This window comes from Balaenoptera ricei, chromosome 10 (genome assembly GCF_028023285.1).
Source record: "Balaenoptera ricei isolate mBalRic1 chromosome 10, mBalRic1.hap2, whole genome shotgun sequence".
NCBI lineage: Eukaryota > Metazoa > Chordata > Mammalia > Artiodactyla > Balaenopteridae > Balaenoptera > Balaenoptera ricei.
The window spans coordinates 65,904,093-65,917,612 of NC_082648.1; the positions used below are offsets into that span (position 1 = coordinate 65,904,093).

The window sequence follows — 13,520 nt, forward strand, 5'->3', positions numbered from 1 at the left end:
TAATTAGATTATTCAGTACAGCAATGGATCCTGGAATTCCAAACACCATGCTGATTCTGTTACCTTCTTTGTGAGCATAATATGAATTTAATTACTTGACAAAGGACTTTTTTCAAAATATGAAATTATAAAATAACATTTGGCAACCAACAGATGTTTTAAATGCATACCTTTTGAAATCAACAAAAATTGAACTAGATACTTGCATTTGGTTTCTAAATGTGCCCTCAAGAGATCTTGTGTTCAAATGTATAGATGCTCTAGGCAATAGAGAGATGTGATTAAAACATCTGGTCCAGACAAAGATTGAAACAAATTCAAATGCGGGCTTTTCCACTTATTAGCTCCATTGCTTTAGATAAGTTAACTTGTATAGTGGATTTACATTATGTACACAAATTCTTTGATATTCTTCCCTTCAAGAGTTGGAGCCCAATTTCCCTCCAGTTGAGCTTCTGCTGAATGTAGTGACTTACTTCTAATAAATAAAGAGAAAGTGACGTGTTTGGATTTAGAGAGTAGGTCATAAAAACACTTCAACCTCCTCTCTTGGATTGCATGCTCTAGAGAAACCCAGTTGCCATGTGTGAGAACACAGCAAGCAGCCCTATGGAGAGGTCCATTTGGTGTGAAGCCAAGGCCTTCTGCCAACAACCTTGTGAGTGAGCCATTTTAGAGTTAATCCTTTAGCCCCTGTCAGGCCTTCAGATGACTGCAGCCCCAGCAAACATCTTCACTGCAGCTTCATGAAACCCTGGACCAGAGCCACCCAGCTAAGCTGCTCTCCAATTCCTGACCCATGCAAACTGTGTGAACAAAAAAATGCTTATTGTTTTAAGTTACTAAATTCTGTGGGTAATTTTTGTTACACAAGAAGTCATTTTGGTAATATTTGGAAGCCAGCATTTGACAGGGATTCAGGAAAAACATCTAACTGTCCTGGCCATTACAGTAGCTGCTAGCCACATGTGGCTATTTAAATTTGAATTAAAGTTAAATAAAATTTAATATTCAATTAACCAGTCACATTAGCTACATTTCAAGTGACTCTATAGCCACATGGGACTATTGTATTGGATAATGCAGATATGGAACATTTTCATTATCACAGAAAGTTCAATTAGTGTTTCTCTAGAGCAATGAGGCTCCAATGGGAACCTGCAAAGACTTAGGAAAACATGGATACATTTTGTGATCTTTATTTGGATTTAAATATTTGAGATGTTTGGCATGATGATTATTTTTTAAAAAAATGCATTCCAGATCATTTGGACCACTGTCTTAAAGCCAAATATTGCTAACTGATTTCTGTTCGTGATTTAAGACCTTGAATTTGGATGTTTATAATGGAGTTCCAACCAGGCAGTGCTACTCTAAACGTTGAGGGCCGTTGATAAAAGAACAGAGTTTAAGTCTCTGCATAAACAATGGGCACTTAAGATGTCTGTGATATCAACCTATGGTGTCAAACATGCTGACTGAAAGTTCAGTCATGGGAAAATCGGTTTATCAGCATAACACACTGAGAAGTCAGTGATTCACTTTAAGCAAAACAGCATTCTCTACATATGAAATTTATCCTCTTAATTTGACTATTATTGATTATATAATTTTGTTTGTATTTGTAATTATCTTTGACCTTATAAATGGATAGTGGCTATACATGCAAATATAGTGTTATACTTAACCATGGCTGTCCCATTGTAAAAAATTAGTATGATCATACTGAGATTCCATGACATTTTCCTCCTTTAAAAGTGTACCTCTATGACTCAGATTTGGAAAACAAAAATCCTAGAGATATTCCATTCATCTCAATTTGCAATTCCTAATTTCTGTGTATCCGAGTATAAATTCTTGAGCAAAAGATCCTGATTGGCCCAGCTTGAATCATGTATCCCCACTTGTCCAGTGAGCTATGATTAGGATGGCAGGTTCACACTAGTTAAATATTTCTCTCAGGCCAACTCATATTAATTGAGGTACTTTACAAAGAAGAAAAGCTGGGGAGATACCCCCAAGTTGCCATCTACAATGCTATTAACCATTAGAGATGAGAATCATGCCTGGAAAAGAAGTCTAGTTTTCCTTTCAGTTAGCAGACTTACGGTTTACCCGAGCCTTCACAGAAAAGAATACCTAAGCCTGAATGACCGGGCTGGGGGTACCTATTTTCTGCACAGTAACAAGCCCATGAGGGAGGTATTTTTAATGGGGAACCTCTCCTTGCACTTCATAGCATATCCAGTAGGTGGCCCTGTCTACGCTTTTGCAAATGCCCGTGAGTACAAGCGCTTCTTTGATGGTGCATTTCATTAGCTCTGAGACACCTAACTACTTGCAGAGAACAGGCTTCTAAAGAGAGAAAGGCTTTGATGAATGCAGTAGCCTTATATTAAGTTATCGGCATACCTTTTGTTATGTTGATTGTGCCCTGATTTTTATTTGAACCGGATGAAAAATAAAAAGGGCTGAATTTCTCCCTCAGCTATGCCCGTGCAATTCTTTCCAAGAGCTCACAGAGCTAGGTCAACCCTTGCTGGGTAAAACAGGTTGGCCTTGGGGCATGCTGTTTTCTCCAGTGTCCTCTTTTCCTGCGTCGTGGAGTGGCCTTGAGAAATGCCTCTAGAGCCCTGCTATTTATTTATGGGGGCAACCAAACTGCCTTTAGTCACTACCAATCTCAGTTTCACTGCTCTTGATTCCTCTTTTCCTCCTCTCCTCCCTCAAATCCATTTGCAAAAGGCTTCTGTCATCTTCCACTCTGCCTTGTCACCTTCCCAGGTTCCTGCATTCTTCATCCTTGCTTAGTTTATTTCCCTTTAATTTAAACCCATATCTATTTTTCACTTAGCCTTTTGAGAAGTCTCTCCAGGTTTTTCCTTAGCCTTTTGAGAAGTCTCTCCAGGTTTTTCCTCTTGAAGGTGTTGCAATTAGCTTTTTTAAGTGCTACTGACTTCCCATTGGTGGCATCCATTTAGATGGTAATGTTATCTTTGTGACATGTTTATTCAAAGGGGGAACAGGGCCTGCAGAGGTCTGAAAGGCAGGAGTTCCCATTTTCTCACAAAATTTTTTCCTGAAACTTAGAATAAATCAGATCTTCTTGAAATGCATCCTATTTCCCATAGGAACAATTGTAGGACTGGGTAAGTCACATAGGTGATAACAGACACTTAGTTATGTAAAACACATTTGGGTCACATTCAAGTTCCTAGCAATTCTAGAAGAGTTAGAACAAATGCACCTGATTCTTTGGGGACCCCAGTAAGAAATGAAGTGAAATGAAATCTTACTATGTGTTATATAGTATTAGCTCTCTCATTTCAGTTTTTTAAATAATATTTTGTATGTGTGTCTCAACACTCATAACTAGAATAGAAACAGTGGATTAGGTTAAGGTACTTAGCATAATGTCTTCTACCTCCATAATGATTTAAAATAGTAAAGTTCGGGCTTCCCTGGTGGCGCAGTGGTTGAGAGTCTGCCTGCCAATGCAGGGGGACACGGGTTCGAGCCCTGGTCTGGGAAGATCCCACATGCCGCGGAGCAACGAAGCCCGTGCGCCACAACTACTGAGCCTGCGCGTCTGGAGCCTGTGCTCCGTAGCAAGAGAGGCCGCGATGGTGAGAGGCCCGCGCACCGCGATGAAGAGTGGCCCCCGCTTGCCGCAACTAGAGAAAGCCCTCGCACAGAAACGAAGACCCAACACAGCCAAAAATAAATAAATAAAATAAAAATTAAAAAAAAAAAAAAAAATAAAAAAAAAATAAAATAGTAAAGTTAGGTGGAAATGCTCTAAATAGGCACACTTGAATCAATCATGCTTGTTTCTAGTACAAAGGTGTCTCATATTCCTTAAAATATTGTGAACAGCCAAACTCTGCACACTGAGTGAAAAAAAAAGCAGAAAGATGAGTTTATTACAAGGGTTTCAACCTGCAAGCTGAGAAATTCAAGGCTACAGGAGCAATGAGTTCTGAGTTGCTCACAGCCTAGGGAGTTTTTATGGGATACACGTGGAAGTTACTTGGCTTTTTCAGCTGATTGGTTGCCTGGTGGTCTCTTTCCTCATTTGGAACCCGGTAGCTGAGTCAGGGGAACAAGGCAGTCCAGAGATGGCGTAAACAGACTTGGCGTTTGGGGACCGGCTGGCATCCTCTGCTGATTTCTGAGAAGCGCTGTAAATTCCTGCAACTTCTGTTAGGTAAAGTTAACTTTCATTTTCTTTAATGCGCCCGCATTGCTTTAAATGGCCAACTCCATTTTGTCTCAGACGTAAGCAACTGTGTTTTAGTTTGGTTCAACAACGTTAAAAAATAAAATTCTACCCATGTGTAGAACTGGGTCACTGGGCATGAAGGATCTATTGAAATTTTATATTGGTAAAAAAACAGAATTCAACTGAGAACATTTGAGGATCGTGTTGGCTTTGTTCGGTGATTCGTGAATCGGGCAGCATGCAATCTAGCAGATAGAAAGGAGCTCTGAGGAGCCATACGAAGTGAAAGAATTGTGGGCAGAAGGGAGCAGGAACAAGAAAGTTATGCTACACTAAAAATCATGTTGGTTATTGCAAGGTCATGTTCCTTTAAGGGATGGCAGGGGTCTATCCAGCAGCTTACCTAACTAATGCTTATCAGGTGATTCCTAATTGACTGGTTTAAGATTCCATTTCTGGAAGAGAAGAAACTAATTAACTCGTCTCAGTTTGGCGACACTGGGCTTAGCAGAAGCAACTCCATTTTGTGCCTATTTGCTTGTTTTTAACAATATGCTTGCTAAAGTAAACATCAATTAAAATCACCAAATGGTATTTTTATTGATATTATAGATTACAGATTTATTTTAAAGGGCCATATCTTTTTTTTTTTTTTTCTGTACAAATAACAACTGTATTTGTCCACACCAGGATTAAGTTACTTAACAGAGAGACAGAGGGTGGTGGGAGGTTGGCATCCACAGCACCGTTTATGTCACAGGCTTCTGGAGGCACCGCATCACTCCTACCGTGGTACCACGTAAAGAGCCATATCTTTTGATTGTTGATTCCTTTTTAATAAACTATCCAAAGGAGTTTGTACAGATAATTTCCCCATAGTTAATGTTCGGAGTCTTTTTGTTGACCTTTTAGTGGCATTCACATCTGTGGTCATGCTTTTCAAAACAATATCTGAAAGACTGAATGTATCAGTAAAATATTTTAATAGTTAATGTGAGTTCTTAGAATGCCTTTTGGCAATGACTATAATCTTACGTTTTGTAGTTAAATTGACAATCAATTTATTAGAGTTCCACATTCAAAAATCATGTTTTCCTTTGGCCTTTAAGCTATTTTTCACAAATTTTATCTTGTCACGTATAAATCTAATAAATTCCATTTGAGAAAGCACAGTCACCTCTCCTCTTTTACTTATCCTTTAATTAAATTTGATTAGCTCAAGTCTAATGGTTTAAACTCTCTTAAACAATGAATTCCTTGAGCAACTTCGTTAATTAAATCCCCTAAAATATTTTAAACAGAATTTATAATTTTAATATCTTCAATTTTTAAGCCCCAACTTGACAAACTCTTGGTGTCTGAAGATGCCAAAAATGGTTTACCTGCTCCTTGCCTGAGTTTGAAACCTATTTATTTATTTTTTAGTTGATTAATTTAACAAATACTTTTATAGTGCTTACTCTCTCAGGCTGCTCTACCCCGTAGTCAAGAAGATCTTTTATTCCCAAGGTTACCAGATAAACAATTCACTCCTCTTTCCCTGGAGGGGAGGAGATGGGACAGGGGAGTTATCCACTGGAGCACCTGCAGATGAAAAGGTGAAATCAAGGGAAACATGTTCCCTCACTCACCCAGTCAACACACACATACTCAAAACCTCTGGTCTTGTATTCCTGTTACTCTTTGGGCTTATTCATTAAAGCTATGCTCAAACAGGGCTCTGACTGTCTCCATCAGTGGGGGACATCTGTGTGTGGCCTCTTCAAAAAAACTCGTACCTGATGGTAGAGGAAAGGATGACTTTAAGACTATTACAGTAGGAATCAAGACTGTTGTAAGAAGGGATAGAGAATGAACTAAATTTCACTGAAACAAAAGGTGAGAGAGTTTTAAGCACTGAGCTGAGCTAGAGGGAAAATACTGGAGGACTTTTGGTGGAGTCGGTCAATGTGATTAAGCCACCTGAGGTTGCTAATTGGTGCTTATCACGAAGTTAGGCTCCTATCCTCTCACAGAAACTGAGAGATTGAGGCTTCATCTTTCTTTTTTTATAAATTTATTTATTTATTTTTGGCTGTGTTGGGTCTTCGTTTCTGTGCGAGGGCTTTCTCTAGTGGCGGCGAGCGGGGGCCACTCCTCATCTCATTGTGCGGGCCTCTCACTATCGCGGCCTCTCTTGTTGCGGAGCACAGGCTCCAGATGCGCAGGCTCAGTAGTTGTGGCTCACGGGCCCAGTCGCTCCGCGGCATGTGGGATCCTCCCAGACCAGGGCCCGAACCCGTGTCCCCTGCACCGGCAGGCAGATTCTCAACCACTGCGCCACCAGGGAAGCCCTTTCTTCCTCTTTTTACAAAATTTATTTTACTGAAGTATAGTTGACTTGCAGTGTTGCGCTAATTTCTGCTGTACAGCAAAGTGATTCAGTTATATGTATGTATACATTCTTTTTCATATACTTTTCCATTATGGTTTATCACAGGATATTGAATATAGTTCCCTGTGCTATACAGTAGGACCTTGTTGCTTACTCATTCTATATATAGTAGTTTGCATCTGCTAATCCCAAACTCCCAATCCATCCCTCTCCCACTCCCCCGCCCCCTCCCTCTTGGCAACCACAAGTCTGTTCTCTACATCTGTGAGACTGTTTCTGTTTCGTAGATAAGTTCATTTGTGTGACGTTTTAGATTCCACATATAAGTGATATTATATGGTATTTGTCTTTCTCTTTCTGGCTTACTTCACATAGTATGATCATCTCTAGGTCGAGCCATATTGCTGCAAATGACATTATCTCATTCTTTTTTATGGCTGAGTAGTATTCCATTGTATATATATATGTACCACATCTTCTTTATTCGTCCATCTGTTGATGGACATTTAGGTTGTTTCCATGTCTTAGTTCTTGTACATAGTGCTGCTATGAACATAGGGGTGCATGTATCTTTTTAAATTATAGTTTTGCCTGGATATATGCCCAGGAGTGGGATTGCTGGATCCTATGGCAACTCTAGTTTTAGTTTTCTGAGGAACCTCCATACTGTTTTCCATAGTGGCTGCACCAGTTTACATTCCCACCAACAGTGTAAGAGGGTTTCCTTTTCTCCACACCCTGTCCAGCATTTGTTATTTGCAGACTTTTTAATGATGGCCATTCTCACTGTGTGAGGCGGTACCTCATTGAAGTTTTGATCTGCATTTCTCTAATAATTAGTGATGTTGAGAATCTTTTCATGTGAGGCTCCATCTTTCTTGATGACTACATTTAAAAGGGATGGCTCTGCATAGGTCCCTGAGAAAAAAAATTCTTTTTTTAAATTTTTTTATACAGCAGGTTCTTATTAGTTATCCATTGACATGTTAGTGTATACATGTCAATCCCAATCTCCCAATTCAGCACACCACCACCTCCCACCCCCTGCCACTTTCCCCCCCTTGGTGTCCATACGTTTGTTCTCTGCATCTGTGTCTCAATTTCTTCCCTGCAAACTGGTTCATCTGTACTATTTTTCTAGGTTCCTTTTATATCTAAAAGGGTCAGAGAAAGGAATAAGTAGAAGATTGCAGAAGATTTATATCTTAAAGGGTCAGAGAAAGGATTAAGTAAATGCTCTAAGAAAATGGATATCAGGAGCCTATAGTTAGGAAGAAAACTGTCTAAAATTTAGTTAAGCTGAGGAGTTAGACCTCAGGTGGGTGGTGTCATTTCTCACCCATAAGGCTCAAAAGTGGCTAAAAACAGTAGCCCAATAAATCAAATCTGAGTCACTCTGTACCCAAGGAGAAAGAATTAGAAAGAGGCAGCTATTCTCTTGTCCTGGCTAATATTTAGGGGTGCCTAAGAGCTATTTGTGTAATAGATCACCGTAGATCTAATCTCTTCTTTAATGTACTTAAAGTTTTCATTACATCCTTCTGCTGCTTCCGTCTCTCAAATGCCACTTCATCCTCTTCTAGGAGGTGCTTAAAGATGGTAATAAGAACAGAAGTGTATGCTGATACTTGTTATTCTGATATATTTAGTGAGCATTATAAAGGGTGGAATTTTGATTCTTGATTGAAACGTAGTATTACAAATTAACTTACTAAGATCTATGTTCTGAAGAAGAGGAGGCATTCCCTTTAAGAAAAATTCGTACCTGGAGAGTTTAATCTTTTTAAAAAACTTTCTCCAGCAGTCTTCTTCATGACCTACTGAGCTTTTGTACCAACCTGCCATTTAATATTTCAGTTCTTAGAAGGCAGCTAAACCTAATGAGGGCAGAGTTACCAGTTTTGATTTAATAAAAGCAGTGACCCTCATGTGGAAGGCGAGAAGAGGTGGACTCTATCCATAAGGGAGGAAATTAAATTTTCAAATTTTGATTCATTCTGGAATCCACACTTTTGGGGGCTAAGTTGTTAAGATACTTTACCTGAAGAAAAGCCAGATTTAATAAAATGTAAATGTAAGTATATGCTAATTGAAAAAGTTAGAAAGTGTTAGAAAATCAATTCATTTTGTAAGTGCAGTGATAAAGAAGGTACTGCAAGGGGATTTATGTAAATATAATAAAGCATTTATCTTGCAAACTTGTTAAACAGCAGTAGGTACTTTAGGAGGTGAAAATAATTAGTTCCTCAGCTCCCATGTGAGCCCAAGTCATTGTTACAATTATATTTATTTATTACTTCAAAATGACTTTTTATTTCAGTGCAACACAGACGTAGAAACCTATAATCACATCACATTTTTCCTAATAATTTTTGTTTGTATTTAATGTACAAACAATAAATTCCCATCTTTCATAATGTTATTGACCTTTTATCTCTCCTTAAGAAGACACAGTAGCACTGAGAGTTATCTTCTTGTAGACAAGGTCATTTTAGACACAACCACTCCTCTCCCTAGCCCCGCTCTAATACATTATCTAAATTTCACTCTGTGATTTTATTTTTTTTAGAATGGACATAAGACCTTGTCACTCCCTTTCTTAAAAGTCTTCTAAGGCTTCACAATTATCCAGCATAAACTTTCAGTAAGGCAACTTATAACTCATAATTAATCAAAACTCATCCTACACTAATTGCCCCCACCTTGAACTTTACATTCAATCAGATGAACTCTTATGTGCCCTTAAACATGTTGCCTATGTTACAGAACACAACTTCATGTGCCCAATGCACAGTAAAGCCAAATAAAACAAACTGTCAGAGTTTAGAGCAGAGAAAGTTTTGTTGCAGGACCAAGCAAGAAAAATGGGTGGCTCATGCTCAAAAACCCTGTACTCCTTGATGGTTTTCTGGGAGAAGATTTTATAGGCAAAATTTCGGGTGAGGGCTGCAGGGTGTGTGACTTTCTTCTGATTGGTTGGTGGTAAGGGAACAGTGTGGTGCTCTAGGAATCTTGTGCTCAACCCGAAGTTACCATCCTCCACCTGGGTGGAGGTCTTAGTTCCTGTAGAAGAATTCAAAGATATTGTTGTGTATATCCCTTGAGGAGGAACTGGGGCCGGGACCCAAGGCTACACTATTATTTCTTGATTGTTCCTCCTTTGTTTATTCATCCCCTCCCTTCCGTGATTAGGTGATTAGCTACTGTTTGAATTTGCTCTTTAGTGTTCAGGAAGGTCTAGGAGGCTGAAGCTTTTATCCTGCAAATAAGAAGCGGGGGACAGGAAAGGCTTTGTACCTAGGAGGGTCCCACAGGGTCTTGATCGGTTTCAATCACATTGGCCTTAAGTTCTTCCTACCCCCAACTTCTTTTTCACCCTAGGCCTTCGCAAGTGCTAATTCCTGTGTTCAGAACACTTCTCACGTCAGCTTAAGTCTAACTTTTCCAGCAGCCTTTCTTGAGTTCCCCAAACAGTTCAAATTTCCCCCTTTTGTGACTTTTCCACCCTAACCACTACATACCTTAGCACCATGGTAGGCTTCTTTATAACACTTTACATAGGCACCAATTTGTTACTCCAAAAATTAATCACTTATGACCATGTTTAATAGATAAAACTTGAATTTGGCTAAGTGCACAGGAATGCAAAACCAGTACTTAGAAAATTATAGGTTTTGAGGAACTGTTACAACCCAAGGAAAGAATTTTAGGAGTTATTCTAGACTTCTAGGCAGCTCTAGACTGCATGTTGAGAGCAATGTGAATTATGCTCAGTAGAAACAAATAAATAAATAAATATCCTTGTTCCTCTGCCTATCACCACAGAAAGATGTGTTATCAGAGAAAACAGGAAATTAAACATAGGAACCATTCAATATCTTTGCTTGACTAGATTCACCAAACCAAAATGATTTCATCAAATAAGATTTGTTGCTTGATCTAGAAATATTTGTGCATAATCAAAAATTCTCAGTGTAGATAGCATATCTCCAGGTGCTAGAAACAGGAAGATATATACGGCATAGCCCTCACCTTCAAAATACCACAAAAGTACGGGAGAAAGCAGTTATCTGAAGATAACTTTTAGACAATGCAGATTGCTATGATTAGCATAAGAAAGATAAAAATAATAGTGCTCTGGAAGAGAACATTTAAATTACAACTGGATTAATAAAGAGTTTAAATTAATGGTTGCTGGGTCTAGACCATCATTTCTTTTTTGCTGTTGTTACTGTTATTAAGCTAAAATGCATACTTTAAAATTAAAAGCCCATAATTTATTCAGATTGTTATTCTTTAAATCAAAGAATATTTGTACAAATATTATAGCCCTTATATAATACTGTATTTGCTTGTTTGTCTTCCTGCCAAAGTATGAGATCCTAGTGGGTGTATTCTCATTTGTCTATAGGTATATAATTTTCAAATGAATAAATAAATGTTTGAGTGAATAAAAAATGAAGATGAGGGTAAGAAGTGTGGATAAATTTCAGTTTCCTCACAATTTTGCCTTGTTCTGAATCTAGTCCTATCACTAAATATATTTACATTCTGATACAGACCGATATCAGAATCAGAGAATTTTTATTGGAAACTCATAGAGGTAGAAGGTATTTTAACTTTTTTTTTTTTTAATTAATGCTCTTGAATTCTGGTGGAGACAGAAAGGTTTGAGGGGCCACAGTATATGCCAAGAGATGCAGAGACAGGAGTGAAGAGAAAAATAAGACAGAAAGTTGGGCTTTGAAGACTCACAATGAGAAAAGTAAATACCTTCCACTCTGACATCACTCCTGGGTTTATATAGCAAAGTGCAGAAGAAGCTCCCAGGCATAGTCAGACAGAAGTCAAGTCATGGCATATTAAAATTGAGAGCAGTAAAAGTTATTATTAAAAGTCAACTTTGTCTTCTATTACCACTTCTTTTATTGACATCCTTGTATTTATTATTAAGAATTTTCCTAAATTTCAAAGCTTGTTTTTGTTCTTAAGACAGCAGTTTGCGAGCATTTTATATTAAATGAAAGAAAAAAAGAAAGCTCACGTAAGAACCTGCTTTAATTTTTTCTTTTAATTAATTTTCCACTTGTACTTGGAAACACTAAACCTTGAAGGGAATTTAAAAGTCTGTCCTATAAACATAACTCTCCAATGTCAGTTATGTTTCTTTGACTACCAGCAAACAGAAGTTGATTTTGGTGTCTTGAACAACAACAACAAAGTATTTATTGGGTAGCTATAGGCAGCGGTGTATACACTCACAGGGAAAGTTGAACAACCAGGACTCTTAAAGGATAAATCATAGGATAGTTCCAATACTTTGGGTTGCAAAAAGAAACAATTAGATTTATTTTGGACATTGCTCTTGGGATAAATCAAGAGTCCAGTCATTTTTGTTTTAAACCTTTTATTTTGAAGTAATTTTAGACTTACAGAAAATTTGCAGTTTCCATACTCTTAACCACATTGCAACTACTAATACCAGGACATGAACATTAGTGTAAGGTTATTAACTGAACTAAAGACCTTATTTGAATTTGACCTGTTTTTCCACTAATGTTTTCTATCTGTTCCAGAATTCCATCCAGGATCCCATTTTGCTTTAAAATTTTATTTCTCCTTAGTCTCCTGCAGTTTGTAATAGTTCCTCAGTTTTTCCTTATCTTTCATAACAGTCGTTTCTTGTCCTTCATGATCTTGATACTACTGAAGGCTATTGATCAATGACTGTCAAATCTTCTTCAATTTATGGATGTCTGAAGTTTTCTCATGATTGAATTGAGGTTATGCGTTTTGACAAGAATATCACAGAAATGATATTATGTCCTTCTCAGTGCATCATATCATGGGGTTCATGATATTGATAAGTTTCTTTATTGGGGATGTTGACCTCGATCACTTGCTTAAGGTGGCTTCTGCCAGATTCCTCCACTGTAAAGTTAATATTTTTTCCTTTGTAATGATGAATATCTTTGGGTGCTAATTTGATACTGTGCAAATCCACTTTCTCTTCAAATGTTTAATCAGTAATTTTAGCTTCTATCTGTTGATCTTGTCTGCAACAGTTATTACTGTGGTGTTTGCCAGTGGTGATTTTATATTTCCCTTTATATTTTTAATTGGACTTTTGTATTAAAGAGCTATCTCTTCTTCCTTATGCATTTATTTAATTGATTGTATATTTGTATCACTATGGACTCATGGAAATTTATTTTTTATGGGTTATAACTTAATACTTTTTTGTTTTGTTTTTTTGAGGGAGGGGGCTCAAATTATTCTAGTTTTGGCCATTATGAATTGCTTCAGATTGGTGCCTGTTTTTGAGAAGTATTTCTTTTTGAATACTTTCATACTATCTGATATTACATAATTTTTAGTTTTATCTTATATTTCACTGCCCCAGTCCTGGAATCAACTATTTCCCTAAGGATCCCTGGTTCTTTTTATTGGAAGATAGTGTTTAGAAACCAAGATCTGGGCACTATGTGTGTGCATTGCTACTGGGATGTCATATATATATATATATATATATATATATATATATATATATATATACACACACACACACACACACACATATACATATATATGTATACTAATTCAGGCATACTCAAATATCTATATATAGGTATCCATCTCCTTGTATATATATTAAAACCATGAATTTTCTCTGAGATATTGAATTCCAATTTAATAACAAGTGTTCATTTTTAGATTTCTTCCTTTGCTCCAACAGTGAGAAACCTGGCTCTTATTATCTCCCATATGGTTACCTATTTGTTTAAATATAGTGTACCCATAGATAGTTTCTGAACTCCTAACTTATATCGCTGTGAGAAAGATTTTTATCAACTAGATAACAACGCTTATGTACAGTTTTTTGGTCATGCTATATCCGGTTTAGACATTGTTTTCCAAAGTTAC

The 13,520-nt window shown here is 37.4% G+C and overlaps 1 protein-coding gene across 1 annotated transcript in view; it reads left to right on the forward strand.

The window, feature by feature from the left end:
• The first annotated feature begins 4,090 nt into the window (after positions 1-4,090).
• SYT1 (synaptotagmin 1) overlaps positions 4,091-13,520 on the forward strand; it is a 1,196,932-nt gene continuing 1,187,502 nt past the window's right edge. Inside the window, exon 1 of the mRNA XM_059934706.1 lies at positions 4,091-4,207. The gene's annotated coding sequence lies outside the window, so the exon portion shown is untranslated. The remainder of the gene's footprint in view (positions 4,208-13,520) is intronic.